Below are 19,221 nucleotides of genomic sequence, written 5' to 3'. Positions count from 1 at the left end.
TTCGTAGGCTGCCAGTGTCAATGCCCATCTTTGCATCCTGGCAGCCGCCAGTTGCGGGATGCCCTTGTTTTCACCCAACAGGCCAAGCAACGGCTTGTGGTCTGTGACAATGGTACAGTGCTTTCCAAACAGGTACTGGTGGAATTTCTTCCTGCATGTAAGTTAGTTTTTTGTGTGTGTGTGTGTGTGTGTGTGTGTTTGTGCATGTCGTGTGTGTGCATGTATGTGTGTGTGCATGTGTAGTGTGATATTCAACTACTTTACCAATACCCTAGCCCATCTGTTACAATAATGCATACAGAACTGGTACCTTCCAGGGGCGTCACTAGACCTTATTCACTGGGGCACGTGCCTTAGTAAAAGTCTCCAGTGCCCCAGTAAAATTCTAGCGCGGCTCTAGCTGGAAACGGCATTCATGAGCGCATCTCCGTGCCTGCTTTACTCATGGCTCGAGCCTGTCACTTACCAGCCAATAAAAAAAAAACAAGGAATAAAGAAAGGGGCCATAATAGCCAATCAGGAAATAGCATCTCTGTAGCTGGGTAAGATTGAACGCAACAACCAATGAAAATCGTTCACATGATTCTTCCGAGTGTTTCGTTGTACTGCACACACATACACTGTGGAATCGGCTGGAGCTCATTACATCACTTTGAGCACAGAGTAAGTCTTCCCCTAAAATTCACAACTTGTTTGACAGAAAAAATGACAAGTTGATCGCTGTTAGAGAGTGTTGCACATAACTAGCATCTGTTTTTCAATGCTTAGCGTCATTGTAGCCTTAGCAACAGTTTACCAGCTTGTGCTCTCTCACTCACCATGCGTAGGCTGCATGCACACATGCGGACAATTAACAACGATTTATACTATACTGTAGAAAGAGTCCTGTAAAAGTAGCCTATACTGTTTGTTAAGCTGTCCTACTGTAAAACTAAACATAGCCTTCTGATAAACTATATAGAGATGGACATCATAAAATTCTTCCTGAACAGAGGCAGAGGGAGAGGAACAGTGAGGAGGATGAGGGAGGTATGATCATTTTGCCCACATTAACGGTAACATTAACATTTATGCTGGTAATAGCCAGTGCTGTGATTTGATCAATGATTTAATGGCAAACTCAAATAAGTTTGCTGCATTTGCAAATGTAGCCTATAATAATACACAGAATCAGATAGCCATCTGTGTAAATTATTATAGGCTACATTTGCAAATGATCACCAAAAGTCAGTATGAAGGCTTTAGTAGGCTATTTAAGCTACAAAGAACTGCAGTATTGCCAGGATGTCTATAGGACCCTTGCCTGGGAGGGAAGTATATCTCAATTTTGACTAAAAATAAGCTTCCCTTGTGTTAGTAGGAAAGCCTATTAAATTAATGCAGTGAGTATAGGCCTTATGCCTATGTGTTTGGATGTTGCTGGATAGTGGCTGCTACAACAATTGAGTGAGAGAGTGCTGGAGGAGGAGAAGGAGGAGAAGAAGGTCGAAGAGAGGGAGAAGAGAGGGGAGAATTTATTTATTTCATATTGCGCGCACAGTTATTTATTTAATTTTTTTTATGTATTGGGAGTTGGGGGCCTGTGCCCCAGCAAAGCTCTAGGTCTAGAATCGCCCCTGGTACCTTCCTTCAAAATACTGTAGGGGACTATTGAATCACCATCATGTAACAATGTTAACAAACATCAAATGTAAAGTTTGGGCAGCCGTGGCCCACTGGTTAGCACTCTGGACTTGTAGCTGGAGGGTTGCCGGTTCGAGCCCCGACCAGTGAAGTGCCCTTGAGCAAGGCACCTAACCCCTCACTGCTCCCTGAGCACCGCTGTTGAAGCAGGCAGCTCACTGCGCTGGAATTGGTGTGTGCTTCACCTCACTGTGTGTTCACTGTGTGCTGTTTGTGTTTCACTAATTCACCGATTGGGTTAAATGCAGAGACCAAATTTCCCTCACGGGATCAAAAAAGTATATATACTTATACTTACTTAAGTGTATATATATATACAGTACCCTCCAGAATTATTGGCACCTCTGCTAAAGTTGACTAAGAACCTGTATCATACATAATCTGTTGGTGATTTATTGTAATCTCACAATGAAAAAAATAGGTAAAATCCAACCTTGAAGGGAAGCAAATTTATTCTGAGAAAAAGGAAAATCTCATAAAGAAATAAATATTTTTAACAAAATCATGTCGCTCACAATTATTGGCACCCCTCATCATTGTTTTCATTGTGAGATTACAAATCACCAACGGATTATTTGTTATACCTGTTTTTAGTCAACTTTACCAAAGGTGCCAATAATTCCGGCGGGTACTGTATATATATAAGGGGTAGGGTGGGGTGAGAAGGGTTAATGTAAAAACAACATATTACAGTTATAGCACTTTCCTTGACACTCAGGGCCAGATGTACGTACATTTGCGTACGTAGCGTTATCAGCACCATGGACAAACTGCAGATTGCGAACGCTGTCAGCTCAAGTTTCCGTCGAATTTATCAAACTTTCAATCCATAGTGTAAACTGCGCCTTTCTCTGCCTTCCTCCGCCAATTTCCGCAATTTTACGAACGTCCACAACTGAACGGCAGAGCCTACAAGTGCAGTTGAATGAAGTTAACTGATGACAACATTAAAAAGAATCAAACGTTTAGCGATCATGAAATAATACCATACATGATAAGATGTTAACAAGCAGGGAGATAAGGAAGATCAGTAGTTCTACTCAAACTACTTGTGCACGTAGGCTATGGAAGATTGGTCAAATCTAGCAAGTAGGAGAGTTTTAAGTGAATGACGTGAAAGTGAAAGTAAGACATTCGAAAGGCCAACGAAAGTTAGCTTTTGCTTTTATTTTTTTTGGGGCTTTTTATGCCTTTTAATTTGATAGGACAGTAGAGAACGACAGGAAGCGAGTGGGAGAGAGAGCCGGGGCGGGATCTGGAAAGGACCACGGGGCGGGAATCGAACAGCCAGCCGCCCCACAGCCGGGGCCAATTTTTGCTTTTGATAGTACAAATACTTACAAAAATGCTGCTCTAAATAGCGATTTTGTCTTTAAAAGGATCAGTCTTTGTACATACCACGGAATACATAATTAGGTGCTCTTTACGCTTCCCCTCCCATCCCTTTATGCCAAAATCCCTCTTTCCCCTTGACCCTCCCATGAATGCATGAGCGCAATTTGCCATTTTCAGCTCCCGCGACAGGCAGTCTGCGCTTTTACCTCAGTGTGGCCTGTTTGTACATACCTCGCCATGATTTTACACGCACGTTGCGAAACAAATACGCCTGAAGTGAGCGCAAAAGCGTTAGTACATCTGGCCCCTAGTCTTGCCTCTGCATTGTGCCGCAACATGTCCAAACCTTTGACATTTAAAACATCTTAATGGGGGTGGCATGTACTCTCTTACTGGATAGCTCACATATCCCAGCTGAACTTTAGTAGACATTTCCACCTTAAAATAGCAAGATTGACAAACTCTCAACTTTCTCTTTTCCTTTAGTCAGCCTTTTTGCATCCATTAGTTCACCTCCTTATAGACTATTTTTGATTTCTTCAATGGAAACCGATATCGGTATTCCTGTTATCACTCCTCTTGATTTTGATGTTGTACCTGGTACAGTGTGTAATCTTGACCCCATTTAGTGTTTCTTTGTTTAATACTTTTGTATACTGTTCTTCAGATTCTGCAAAGATAAGCAATTTACCGTTTCCCATGAATCTAGCATGATTGCTAGATGTCTCAATTGGTTTCCTTGGTTGGCTTTGTAACGGACGCTGGCCAGATGTGCCGCTCCGTATGGCTATACTTTCTTTGATTTATGCTCATTATTTTCGTTACTCAGTGTTGTTTTTATTACAGTTTTTATTTGCCAATTTTTTTTTTACATTTATTTTCACACGATCTTAGTTTTTATCGGAGTTCAAGTTTTTGCCTATGGAACGTTGAGGCAACACTGGGATACTTTGTAACAAAACTCTGGATACAGATGTGCTGCAGACAAGAATAAGAAAATGCTGTTACAAAAACGTAGGCTAGCATTACAGCTGCACCTCAGACTGAGTCACAAGCAGCTGCTTGGGCTTGCCTTCTCTTCCTCATCCGCGCTATCTCCTCTACGAACATCTGTGGCTGCAATATAGTCGGTTGACTGTCGGCACAGCGGAGAAGGCGGTGTCTGCGGCACAACTCTTAGTTGAATTTGTGCTTTCCAGGGATGAAGGTCTTCCGATACTCTGCCCAAGAACTTCTGCAGTTCACCTTAACCCACGCCAAGATCAGCGACGGTGTGCTCAACCTATGCCGGATAGTGGGGATTGTTCGCCAGAAACCCTACTTACACCGTGGCACTGGCAGCAACTTCACTAAAACAAATGGCGTTCCTGCGCTATGCCAAGGACTCCAAGCCGTGCATCGAGATCTCATCTCCCCGGTGTCATCCTGCGGGCCTAGAGAAGAACCTTGTCCCCGGAGCGTGATCGCAGCGCAGATCAACCAGCCTGGATGGAGTGAGTCTTCTACACCCAACTCCCCAAAACTTCATTGTGAGATCACTACAGACAGCGCACCATCCTCTCAACATGCTGAATTACGGCATATGAATCATGCGGCACTGGTGAGACCTGATCCAAGACTATGCCCTCTACAGCATACTACAGGCCTATCTGTTCTGAAGATGGCTCTGTTAAATGGTGCCAGTTCACTACAACAATCAACAACGCGGCGAGACCCTGCCTTCAACCCTGGAGAAATGTTGGACGAGGTCGATTGAGATCCGGATGCCACCACAGCCTGGTCCGCAACACTCGATGCTGATGTCACAAGGTCGGTTTGTTCGCCGCTCACAGGCCTCGAACCCGCCACCTTGACACACACACCGGCATGGGAGAAGAACGCTCTAACCACTGAGCTAAAAGCCCAGGCTTCCAACTCAGCGGTTAGAAGCGTTCTTAAGGTTAGCGCTGTGAAGATTTACACGGGCAACTAGCACGCTAGCTCAGTCTGCCTCCGTTACACTCACCTCCCTAAATCCTCACTCCCATCCGGGTCACGGCACCAATATCACAAGGTCGGTTCGTTCACCACTCACAGGCCTCGAACCCGCCACCTTGACACACACACCAGCATGGGAGACGAACGCTCTAACCACTGAGCTAAAAGCCCAGGCTTCCAACTCAGCGGTTAGAAGCGTTCTTAAGGTTAGGGCTGTGAGGATTTATACGGGCAACTAGCACGTTAGCTCAGTCTGCCTCCGTTACACTGAGCCACCACATCTGAGAGCGCGGCCACGAACCAGCGAGACAGATGTCCAGTATGGGCCAGCTCGGCGGAGTTCCCCCTCAGGTGATGGCTCTCCCTCTTTGGGTGTGAGCCATGGACAACGGCCTTCCATGTCGGCGCTGCATGCCACCACTACCGACAACTTCAGTCGGCAGTCCCACCAGAGCTGCCTGTGATGCCATGCCCTGGCTGTCTACGGACTGCAGCTGTTTCGGCCAACTCGGGATTACGTGATACAGACTTAAAGTATGCTTCTCTAACCCACAGTACTAGACCACCAATTAGACTGGCACTTTTAAATACAAGATCACTTGCCGACAAATCACTATTAGTCAACGATCTAATCTCATCACAGCAATTCGATTTTTTGTTCTTAACTGAAACATGGTTAGAGAGTAATGGTAGTGCAACAGTTCTCATTGAGACAGCCCCCCCCACATTTTAATTTTCAAGAGGTCTCCCGTGTTGGCAGGAGAGGTGGGGGTGTTGCTGTTTTGTTCAAAGAGACTTTTGAATGTAAACAAATCTCACTTGGGAAATTTAATTCTATTGATTATCTCTGTACTGTGCTAAAAAAAAAAGTGTGCCTAAGGTTTTACTAGTTGTTTTATACAGACCCCCAAAATATTGCTCCAATTTCATTCACGATTTTTTCAGAAATGCTGTCAATAATATCTACAGATTTTGATTCTTTTTATCATTGCTGGTGATTTTAATATTCACATTGACAATCCTACAGACATCTCTTCTAAAGAGCTCACTGTTTTATTTGATATGTTTAATCTTGTACAACATGTTAACAGCCCCACTCATATCAAAGGTCACACCTTGGATCTAGTTATCAGTAAGGGTATCTGTATTTCTTCAATGAATGCTATAGACGTAGCACTTTCTGATAATTTTTGTGTATTCTTTCTGGACAGGTCTATCCAATTAGCCAAACTCAATCGAAAACTGTCCCTAAGAGGTATATTAATGAGAATACCTGCAGTCTGTTTAAAGAAGTCATGGCTATTACACCATGCATAACAACTCTGGGTGTGGAGGACCATCAAGCTTCAGGTTGACAATAATATATTCAAAGACAAACTTCAATCTTACAACTATGAGTTAAGAAAGGCTAGACAATGTTATTTCTCTAACTCTTTCTCAAGAGTTTATGTCATCTGATAAATGCAGTGAGTTTGCTTTCTTCTTCCAAAACAAAATTGAAAATATTAGAAAAAACATTAGCTCCACCTGCTTATGTAATGTCTTGGTTAAATCATCAAATACACATGTAGCCTCTTTATCTGAATTTACTGCCATTGATAGCAAAACTCTTAAAAAACAGTGATGCAGCTCAGCTCATCTAGTAAGTAAGTTAGTAAGTTTAATTTATAAGGGCACACAACACAGACATACATAGGATGAGCAGAAGTACAGGGTTAGGGAACAAGGAAGGCCATGGAGTAAAGATGGGTTTTTAGCCTGGATTTGAAGGCAGAAATGGAGGGAGCAGATCTAATATCCAGGGGGAGCTGGTTCCACAGACGTGGAGCAGCAACTGCAAAGGCTCTATCACCCCTCTGTTTGAGCCGTGAGCGGGGCACATGCAGAAGCCCTTTATTTGAGGATCTCAGGGACCTTTGAACTGAGTAGGGCTGTACAAGGTCGGTGATGTAGGTTGGGGCCTGCCCATTAAGTGCCTTAAAAACAAATAATAAAACTTAAAACTGAATCCTAAAAACAACTGGGAGCCAGTGCAAGGAGGCCAGAATTGGGTGATATGTTCACGCCTCCTGGTGCCAGTTAGAAGACGCGCAGCTGCATTTTGGACCAGCTGCAAACATCTAAGTGAGGACTGGGGGAGGCCAAGGTAGAGGGAATTGCAATAATCCAGCCGTTATGTAATAAAGGCATGGATAACTATCTACTTGCTGTCTTGACACCTTGCCCTCAAGTTTCTTTAAAGGTACACTATGCAGGTTTTTTAGCTGAATATGCACATTTCTTAGCTTTATTTACCTTCATTTAACAGCTTCAGAGTCATTGGAATTGTTATATGACTTTTTTCGGGTGGAATGGTGGCCGTTTCGCTTTCCCCTAGCGCCTGTGAGCGGAAAAACCACCCTTGCAACTGTGGGCCGGCGGGCCGACGGCCTCAGTGTCAGGAAGTATAACGAGTGTAACGAATTGCTTTACTGCATTCAAATACACATACACGCCAGGCACCGGCTAGAAAAAGGTAGCGATGGAGTTTCTCAGACATTCGTCATGACAGAGCCAGCGAAAAAGAAGCAAAAACCGAGAAAACAGTAAGGAAATTGCCAGTAGTTTACCTTTAAAAGCATCTTTGATTTGAGCTTCTAAAGATTGTGAATGGCTCTCTTATTTCAGGCATTTTCCCAGCCTCTCTTAAGACTGCAGTTATCAAACCCCTCATAAAAAAAAGAAACCTTAATCCCTCTGTGCTTAACAACTACAGGCTCATATCAAACCTCCCCTTTATAGGCAAAGTTATTGAGAAAGTTGTATTCAACCAAGTCAATAACTATTTAAATACAAATGGCATCTATGATCAACTACAATCAGGCTTTCGCCAACACCACAGTACCGAAACTGCACTTGTAAACGTATTAAATGATATCCGCCTGAATACAGACTCTGTATCTGAGAAACATACTATGCCATATGGGGTGCCACAGGGATCCATTCTTGGGCCACTCTTATTTAACTTGTACATGTTCCCCCTTGGTGAAATATTTCAAGGGTACAAGATTGCATATCATAGCTATGCAGATGACACACAGGTCTACCTTGCATTGTCACCAAACGAATTGAGTCCTATTGACTCCTTATGTCTTTGCCTTGAAAAAGTAAATACCTGGATGCAGCAGAATTTGTAATTCTTAATTTTATTTTTTAATTCTTAATCAGAGCAAAACTGAGACTATTTTATTTGGTAACAAAGAGGATAGAGCACATGCTTACTTAGAATCTAAAGCACTTACAACTAGGACTCAAGTAAGAAACTTGGGAGTCATCTTAGATGGGGACCTGAGTATGAATGATCACATCAAAAGCATGACTAAATCAGCATTCTGGCATCTCAGAAACATAACTAAGATCAGAGATTTTGTTTCTAGACAGGATTTAGAAAAGCTTATTCATGCTTTCATATCCTGTAGAGTAGATTATTGTAATAGTCTCCTAACTGGCCTCCCCAAGAAGTCCATTAGACAGATTCAATTAATTCAAAACGCTGCTGCTAGACTGTTAACCAAGACTAAAAAGAGAGATCATATTTCACCCATTCTTAAATCTTTATCGGCTCCCAGTTAATTTCAGAATTGATTTCAAGGTTCTACTCCTAGTATATAAGTCACTGAATGGACTTGGCCCCAAATATTTTTCTGAAATGCTTTCCCAATATACACCTAGTAGAGAGCTTAGATCTAGTGGAACTTGTCAATTAATAGTTCCCAGGGTTAAAACCAAGCAAGGAGATTTGGTCAATACAAATTCAATATATTAAAGTAATCAGTACCACTTTATATAGTTAGGGGAATCGTGTAATTTTAGGAACGGTTCATATAGATTTTTGCAACTGGTGATTTTTTACTTGCTAGGACCCCATTGAATACAAAACAACCTGTTTCCAATTTTTTTCTTCATTTTCACTGCCAAAATTCAAGATGACGGACAATATATGCGGAAAAATAATATAAAGGTTTAAAGTGGTCGACTTTTTGATAAATATACACTTAATAAGGTAGATAAGTGAGATACAGACTATTTTAAAAAGATGTATTTCATCATTTGCCAAAAAATTTGGAGAAAAAATGGAAAAAAATGAAAGATCTGCATCTTGTTTCATTATTGAAGAGTTCAACAAAACATTGTCATTGTCATTCAAGTATTTATCCTCACCACTGTCACTGTCTTTTTAATATTGGTGTACATCTCCTCAGAGCCTTCACACCTGCAAAGTTGTGTGAATGGTAAGCTGTTACTCTTGCAAGAACACCTTCTACTGCATTGGCTGGCAAGACAACAACACTTCACAAGTTCCACAACAGCCTCTGGTACTGGTGGAAGTTTTGACAGAACAGGAGCCCATTGCCCATCAACAATTTGTCTCCATCCCAGTGATAGTGAGTCAAGAATCTTTGGAGCAGGCACTGTAGCTTGTGCCCAAACATTTGCTTGCCTGTGTGCTCTCAGAATTTCAATTTCAATTTAATTTCACTTATAGAGCGTCAAAACAGTACACATGTCTCATGGCGCTTTACAGAGTGTTAAACATTCAGACAGGGGTGAGGGAAAACTCCCAAGAATTGGAGAAACATATAGGATGAAACCTCAAGCAGATCCACGACTCAAGGGCCTGACCCATCTGCCTGGGGTCAGTTACAGGACAGTATACAGAGAATAGAACATGGTATTTAGAGCCACCTGAGGTATATGTTACAAAGTGGTTGGATGGTTACATAACCAGTATGATAATGCATGAATCCTATTTAGTGTTAAGTTCAAATAGTCCAGTGTAGGGGATGAATTGTCCATAGGAATTAGGAGTTGTCGCTAGTCTGCGCAGGCAGGAATCCGAGCATGGGGACAGCAATAGGCGATGGTAGGGCAATCATAGGGATGGGATTTCCCTAGTTCCCGAGTTTTTCCACTCCCTGGTTGGGTTTTAGAGTTTTAAACATGTTCCACCGAAGGGCTTTAGCTGTTTGAAAACCATGTTTTGAGGAGCTGACACACAAATTTCTCACATCCAGCTAACACGTCTGGAGATGGATGAGGACCTACTACAAGCCTACAAAGTGTGTTAATGACACCATCATCACTTGATTGACTTGAAACAGAAACCTTTCCTTTCCCACGGGATAAACAGTAAATGGCGGGACAAACGGTTGACTTTCAATTTCCTGATAGGATAGGATACAATAGGATACCCAATAGGTCCACCGACTCTATACACGATGTGATTGGCCTGACCGAAGTTTGTTTTTTCCACCTCACAAGCCAACGGAGAGTTGCTAGACTACCCTGGCTGCAAATGACATTTGCTGCCGCTAGGGTGCGTCAAGATTTCTAGGGTGAGATGTATCTTTTGTCGAAGTTCTCCAGTGGCTATGATAATGAGACTGTCTTTGTTGATGTCTGGTACCCTGCGAAGGGCAAGCACCAATACATCTGTGTGACATGTGTAGATATGTGGGGTTTTGCCAAAATGACTTATTGCTACTGCCACCTTTGTGTGTGTGAACTGTGACTGGCAGTTTACATAGTTCAACAGCTTTATGAGCAAGATAGAGGACGGGGTTGGCTTTGGTTTCCTTCGGTCTTTGATTGATGTGGAGTCTTGTATTTTTAATCCCTTATCATGTGCTTTTCCCATTGTATGGATCTGTCTTGTCCTGTCTTTCATGGAGTTTGTGATGGTATAGTTGTTAAATAATAAGTATATGTCATTGTAGCCTTGTGCCTTACTTTCAACATTTTCAAAGAAGCATTCTGCCAGATCTTGGCAACAGTTTATGTCACTTTTCCTGACAACCATCTCCTGCACAACAGCCATACCATCTATTAAGATGCTATCCAATGTGTGTGTTAATTGCACTGAGCTACTCTCTGTAGATTGTTCAGAGGATGCTGTTTCTGAAACCAGTCACAATTCATGGATGAAGGCAGACTTAGCTGTAGTGGACAGCATTAGGCTTGCATATAATCAACAAATTCATATGTTCCCACAATTTCCGGCAAGTCCTGTTAACAGAATTATTGAAGACCAAAGAGCTCATTGTGGACTTCAGGAAGTCTAAGCACACACCCCCATTCTCATCAATGGGACTGAAGTGGAGTGTATCACCAGCTTCAGATTTCTGGGTGTCCACATCTCTGAGGACCTCTCTTGGACCCTCAACACCTCTACCCTGATCAAGAAGGCTTACCAGCGTCTCTTCTATCTGAGGAGGCTAAAGAAGGTCCACCGGCCTCCTCAGATCCTGGTTAACTTCTACCCCTGCACCATCAACTGTGTCACAGTTTGGTATGGCAACTGCTCTGCCTACGACCGAAAAGCAATGCAGAGGATGGTGAAAACTACTCAACACATCACCATTTCCTCACTCCCCTCCATTGAGGCCATCCAGGGCAAGCAATGCTTGCATAAGGCGCACAGCAGGTTCAGGAAGCTTCTTTCCTGCAGCCAGGGGCGGAGCTACGTGGTGGCCAGGGGGGGCCACGGCCACCACTGGTCAAAGCTTGGCCACCCTGCTGGCCCCCCCAGCTCCATTCAGTGAAAAGTAAAAAAAAAAAAATTGCTGCCGTTTTTCGACGGCACTTTGCCAACACTTTGCAAAGCAGGGACTGAACCAATTACTGCACTCTATCTACGACCATTGGCCCAGTCAGGAAGTGTAGCCCACAGTTGTGATCAAATCGTGAGTAGGCTAGTGCAGCAGTAGGACAATTCAAGTCATCTGTTAAAAGCACTTAGTAGATTAGCCTATTACTTAACCTCAGTAACAACAGGTGAGTTGATGATGAGTTGGAACATTAATGCTAATAAGATGTTAGAATGTGTCACGATAGCCAAGTGAGCTGCGTTGGGCTGTCCTTAGGTAGGCTCTGACATTGACGTGGGGCTGATCAGAAATAATCGGATGCCCGCGGTAACTCTTTACAAAAATATTTCGATAAAATTCGGGTGAAATGCAAGCATATTAGGCACATATCTCCGGATGGCTCCAATAAAAGTAGGCTAATAGGGCCTAGGCTAGGCTACTTTATAAAAAACATAATTTGCTGACTGCGTGTGGTTCTTGCCATAGCAGCTGGTCAGGCAGAGGCAGGCTGCTTTGCCTGAGTTCTTTGTTACATTACTCCAGAACTGTTCATCGCAACGAGATGAAACCTTAATTGCGTGACAGGGCAGAAGTGGGGCTTTCCAACGAGACTAAACTCTTGCCTGTGCGATCAAGTAGGCTATGAAAATCATGAAATTAAATCAAATTAATTCATATTTATAGTTTACCTGCGCACCCAATACTCTCGTTTGAATTACTCACGAACCCGTGATCGCATAGATATGGCAAGCATACCAGAAGAAAGAGGAGACACAGGGCTATCTATTGGTACCAAGTATATCGATGCTTCTGGGCTATAAAAACAGACAACGTGACTGCAAAATAACATCATGTACAAAAACCAACTCTCGTTTGAATTAGGCTACTCACGAACCCGTGATCGTATAGATAGGCTATGCCACGCATGTCAGATGAAAGAGGAGATAGAGAGCTACCATTTGATACCAAGTACATCCTTCTGGGTTATAAAACAGACGAAATGACATCAAAATAATAACTTCATATAGCTCGACTTACCCCACGTTTTTGTGTGTTGTGGTGGCAAGGCATGTACATAATCCAACGCTATCATGTGTTTCTCTATGGCAAAGTTCATACGGTTTTGAGATCCCAGCAAATTCCTGCATGGCATCCAATTCGAGACACACATTGCATCTCAATTTATTCGACAAAGAAACACCTTTTTGCCTTCACTTTGTTCATGACAGTAAAGTTGTTTTAGAATCATCATGAGTGTACACACATAATAAAACTGATTAAGTAAGGTGCATTATCATAATGTACTTTTTTATAGCATTGGCCTTTTTATGGAAAACGATTTGGAGTGGACAACAAACTGACCTGTGTATCAGTGTTGGCTTTACACAATTTATTGCCATTATTAAAATAGGCTATCCTAATCTTCAAAACTTTTTGAGTAGTTTTCAAATAGTAGTTTTGATTCCCAAGTGCCACCCCAATAAAAAGTCTGGACCCAGCTGGTCCCCCCTATAAAATAATCCTGGCTACGCCCCTGCCTGCAGCTGAACTCTACAGTAGCTCTCCATCCCAGTGACAACCAACCAACTAAGCCCCCCCCCGGTCCAATGCCTCCTTGCCTGTGCCTGTTGAGGTGTCCACGACCATGGCAACCTTGACAGGGACAACAAGGAGGCAGACCCCCCCCCCCGCCCCCAATGTATGTTGTTACATTCACATTACATAGCCATATTTATTCTGCTCTTATAAGGTAACTGCTAATACACTCTACATATTTATATTACTCTAAACCTCTCTACCTTATATAAATCAACTGTATACTACTGTCTACACTGCACTATATTTCTTGACCTGTCTATGCACCACCTGTCTATAATTTGTATATCACATTGCACTTTTCTCCTTTTTTGCACTTCTGGTTAGACGCAAACCACATTTCGGGATGTATTTTGGGTCACCAGCGCATGGCATAAAGTTCGTTATTCACCCGCGCAAAGTTGAATTCGGTATTTTGCACGTTTATTTTTTAAGCATTGCGCCCAGGGGTGTGGCAATTAGTTATTCACCATCATTTGCAAATTGGTAATGACGGTTAAAAGTGATTAGGGGAGAGGCGAGAGACACGTATGGAGCACAGCTGAAGACGCACTGTCACGAGATATAAGCAACTCCTCTGCAGGATAAATGTTGTTTTATTCAGTCATTTGAGCAATATTAGGGTAAGTGTTGCTTTTTCCAGCCTATGTTTTCGGTGGTAACCCATTGTCCTTGGTGAAGTTAGTTTCACTTTGCCAATGAGTTCAAATAGACGAGTGCAAATGCGTGAAGGCTATGCTAGGTTTTAGTAAAGCATGGTTTAAGAATGACTATTCTATACGGTCTCGCAAGCAGCCTCCTTCAAATGCGCCTTTGAATGCCAAAATACCGATGCATTTATTTGACATATCACGCGTTGCGCCGTTGAAGGGAATGACAGATCATTCTGTCATTGGTTTAAAATGATGTTACGCCCCAAACACACCCATATGACTGATTAAAAGACCTAGGAACACCTTGTTACGCCATGCGCTCCACTTTTGATAGCGAAACCCCTCCCAATGTGAACTGGACATCCTACTAAATTTGAATAGACTTTTGACGAGTGACGATGCACTTTAGAATGTCATGATAGGGCCCTTCGTTGTGTTCATACTTGTACTCTGCAATGACAATAAAGTTGAATCTAATCTACTCTAATCTAATCTATTGTGGTGAGTGCAGAACATTACTTTAATTCAAATGATTATTAGGTTATGTGAAGGAAACTTTTAATCAGTCAATGTGTTTTTCCGGGTATGTCAATAAATAGCATAATGGTGGTTACACCCATCACTGGTTGATAATCATGACATCTCATGTCACCCATGGTTATATTTATCACCTAAGTCATTCAATTTTATTAGAAAATGTATGTATATAATGATAATACCTAACATATATCCATTTAAAATGTTTAAAAAGGCGATTATTTGCAATTTTTGGTGATATATCCGCCATCTTGGATTTTGGACCATTTTGGAAGTTGCATCCACTAAATAGAATGTTGTGTTAACCAGTGTTGCCACAGTTACCTTGAAAAAGTAATCTGATTACTGATTACTCCTTTAAAAAGTAACTTAGTTACTTTTCTGATTACTTGATTTTAAAAGTAACTAAGTTTGATTACAAGTTACTTTATTAGTTACTTTCAGCAGCTGCCGACAACACCCCCAACGCCTCAACATAAAAATGATAACCGGTTTTGCCAATACTCACTATACTGGAAGTGCATTTTAACAGCAATGTATAGCAGACATCCCAACCTAACCTACTTAGATACTGAAATTCAGATGTTTGTTCAATAATGTCTAAGTACACCAAATAAGGAAGGCCTATTGATAGAAATTGTTATAGTAAATTATGTAGATTTTTTTTCATGTAGCCTTGGCAACTAGCCATCTTGTACAGGCCTGAGTAATATGCAAATGAAATTACACTTGTTAAACTCACCTCAACAAGTCTTTTGCAAATAATTTAACCTGCCGTGAGCAATGCTAAAGTCGCTGTTACAAACAGTGCAGTGTGCAAGATTATCATTATGTTTTAATCTTTTGAGACAATTGGGTACACTTTTGTGTAGTCTGATGTGAAATGGGTCTTAAATCTTCCTTTTTGAGGGGCACTGACGCTGCCATGACGCTTCTGTTCCTGACTGAACTGATTAATTATGTTTGGGAGAAAAGAGATAAAAGCACACTTACACTGAAAACTGATTGGTTGATTTAGCAAAACAGACCAGGATGCTCTCTGTCTTGGATGCGCTTCAGGCACAAACGCACCACTCCTCTCTCTCTCCCTCTCCGTTGTGTGCGCATTAAGCTCATATGCACACGCGATTCTAGAATCTTTGATTTGAAGTCCGGTCTGGCTTGCGTGCTCTTGTTCGCTCTAGGTTCCGGGAGATTTTATGTAATTTGCGGGCGTCAGGAAGCCGCTATCAATATGTGGGAGACTCCCAAAACTTCGGGAGACTTCGGATGTCTAGCTAGACAGCACTTTGTCGCAAGCACAGAATGTACAATGTACCTTAATGTTGTCATGTTTAGCTGACACAAACTCAAAGTAATGACTGATGAAATGTGCATCTCTCTCTCTCCCTCCATTGTTGTTTACGTTTGTGTCGCTGCACGTGAATTGTCTTCATGCTGAAAACGTGAGCATAGCCGCCTACATGACATTAATCCCCAAGACAAGAAGAAAGCAAAGAATATATCTTTTTATCAAGGAAAATGACAAAAATAGTAACGCACAGTAACTTAGATAAGTAACTTTAATCTGATTACTGGTTTTTTAAATAGTAGCGCGTTAGATTAGGCCTACTCGTTACTGAAAAAAGTAACGTGTTACTGGCATCACTGGTGTTAACAATGACTCCTTAGTTGATGGAACAGGTCTGTCAGATCAACTACACAACAGAACAACACAACTTAATTGCCTCATTTAGCTAACTGTATTCAGGGATGGGCAGTATTTCTATTTAAAATACGTATTTCAAATACAAAATACTATTTTGTAATTTGTATTTTATTGAGATGATGAAAAGGCCTTCATATTTTGTATCAAAATACTTCAGTGTGGTGTATTTTTGTATTTTCAAAATACTGTAAAATACTTTCTGTGAAACACTGTGATGACATCTATCTAACTATCTATAAAGCACACAATCTCTGTCTCTGTCTGTCTGTGGCACCCTCGCATGGTCAAGCCCCTCTGCTTAAAGGCATCAACTGAGGAGACAGGACTAGCTAAGGTTACACACACTCCTTTGCTCACACAAGGAAGGACTTGAGTTCACACTTGAGTTTGCTATTTTCCTTTCTTTTTTCTGTTTTACAGTCTTTTTCAAGACTTTAAAATTGTCTGTGTTCTCTGACCTATGAAATATGTCAGTGTATGGTAACTTGACAAGATACCTCAAACAAGGACATTTCCATAATAATTCTTCTAATCGGCTTAACTGATTGGATGGTATTAATGTGACCTGATTTTTTGTTTTTTATTTTTACTTTTTTTGTATTTACATTGATAGAGGTTGTGCACACACCAGTTTCAAATAACTAACAAACGTGAGGTGAGGTGCCCCCCGTCAGTGCTCATGCACCCCCCCCCCCTGCTCTGGCGGACCCTGGCAGAGGTTTGTATTGGGATGTCTAACATGAGGGGTCAGCATATCTAATCTGTTGACTGATTATGGAAGGAGTCTCTTGCTTTCAGATGTTTTTCCAGGTAGTGTACATGTGAAGGGATAGACGAAAAAGGCTTTTAGAAAGAAGTATTTTGTAGTATTTATTAGGGCTGTCAAAATAACTGATTAATTTCGATTAATTAATTTGAGAAAAAATAACTGATTAAAAAAAATAGTGCAGATTAATCGATTCCATATGACCTTTGACCCCGAGCCGTTCTAGTCAGTAACCATTAGACTGTAAAATGAAGGAGAGAGAAGAAAATGTGCTGCCTAGATCATTGATTGGAACATTTACTTTTAAAAAATGGCCTGATGGTGTTAAAAATATAAAGTGTTGATTAAAATAAAGTCCTCTGCAATGTCTGCAGCAAGGAATTTGCATATCACTGGAGTTCAATGCAAAGAAATAGTGTTGACATTGAGGGGAGTGTTAATTTATTTTCATTGTGTCCCCTAGGTTATATCTGTGGCCTGAAATGCCTTGTAGTGAAAAAAAAACTTCTTCCCTAAGCACTTTTGAATTTATTTTCTCAGCATATTACATGTAGGTCATATCATAGATTATTATGGCCATTATTTGAACAGTGAAAATAATAATAAAAGAGTTTTTGAACTTTAATGTCACTAATGATGATTATTCAATGATTCGATTTGAATTTAAATATTTCAAATACTGTCACAGCAAAAAATATATATGCGATTAATTTAGATTAATTAATCACAGAGTGTGTAATTAATTCGATTACATTTTTTAATCAATTGACAGCCCTAGTATTTATACAAAAATACAATATTTTATTTTGATACATTTTTTGGCTGCTGTATTTTGTAGCTTATTTTGATACATTTTTAATGTGGGTATTTGGTATTTTATTTGGAAATACATTTTGATGTATTTGTGCCCATCCCTGACTGTATTGTATTTAATTAACTCAACATTCCAAGGCAACCAGGTTACACACGTTTTTAAGTTGAATCAATTCATATTTTTTTACAGTGTAATTCATCTACTTAGATGCAGTGACTGTTGTAATTATATGCACTGCCAAGAAACAAATCACCTTTAGCCTACAATAGTAAGATAATAATGCATTATTTTTTTATTATATTTATTTTTATTTACATTGCTAAAAAAATTTGCTAAATTATTTGATGGGCATGGTGCAGCCCTACAGCACATACACTAACCCACAAAAGTAAAGCTAGTCAACAATAATTACCACCAGATGAGGGCGCCATTTTTGACGTCGACTATGCACTGAAATGTATCGTGACGCTTCATCCTGTAACCGCAAGCTAATTAACATGCGGTGCGGTAGTAGAACTTCAAAGCCGTTGATGTATGTCCTAACCTGTAGGTGATGTCCTCCGGAGAGAAATGCATGAACATGTTATATCGCCTGCTAAAAGTATTTTGAACATAACTGATCATGGCATGTCAGTAACACGAGGAAAAAGAGCACCTGTTGTATGATGGTTACTATCAAGCCTACGTCAGGTTGCAAGCAAAATAACAGTGTCTAAGCCAAATGAAAGTTCCTGCAAATGTACCTCTTCCCTGAATGACACAAGGCCTGCTGCAGCTCTTATAGAAACACTTTGAAATGCACCTCACGCGCTCTGTCGTTTTCAGTGGTCTTATATTAAAACAGATCACCACTGGTTGACTCTGACAGCGCGATCACCATATTTTATAATCTAAATATTGTAAGAACATCTTCTTTTCTAATTCCTCGACTATCAGGTATTCTCTAACACGATCACTGTAATATTGGGACAAAACATAGTTGGCAAATGTTAATTGTTATGTACATATTTCGTTTTGCTCCATCTCAATGCCCCCTCCCCCATCTCTGCATTCTATCTCCCCCCTCCTGTCGTGGGAAGCTCAATGCAGCTGTATACCAGTAGCCTACTCTTTGGGAGGAATGACACAAAATACAATTTCAAGCTAGGCTCTATAAGCTCGTCGAGGCTGATTTCTGCTGAAAGAAAATCTCGTTTTAACACTAGAATATGAGGAGGAACAGCCGTCTGCATTTGACTGAGCTGAATAATTCATTTTCCGCGTCAGTTCAGTCGCCTATCTTGCTTTTCTGAATGTCTGTTCACGTAAGCTACTTTCTTTCCTTCTTTCCGAGTAGCCTATTACCTTAGTGTGACAACGCACTGACAATCCTACAGACTGCAGAATCTGACATAAGGAGCCTGTCAAAAATTGTGTGCAAAGGGTGAGTAAAACGCAAAGGATTATATCGATTTTTCAGAATTCAACAGAATTAACCAAAGCAAATTCTAACATTTTGTAGATTCGTGGACGTATTGTTTTTTAGG

The sequence above is a fragment of the Alosa pseudoharengus genome, unplaced genomic scaffold (genome assembly GCF_046254945.1).
Source record: "Alosa pseudoharengus isolate Yale_2024_CS ecotype anadromous, Long Island Sound unplaced genomic scaffold, YU_APseudo_1.1 YU_APseudo_1.1_scf_19, whole genome shotgun sequence".
Classification (NCBI taxonomy): domain Eukaryota; kingdom Metazoa; phylum Chordata; class Actinopteri; order Clupeiformes; family Clupeidae; genus Alosa; species Alosa pseudoharengus.
This window is presented reverse-complemented; position numbering follows the sequence as displayed.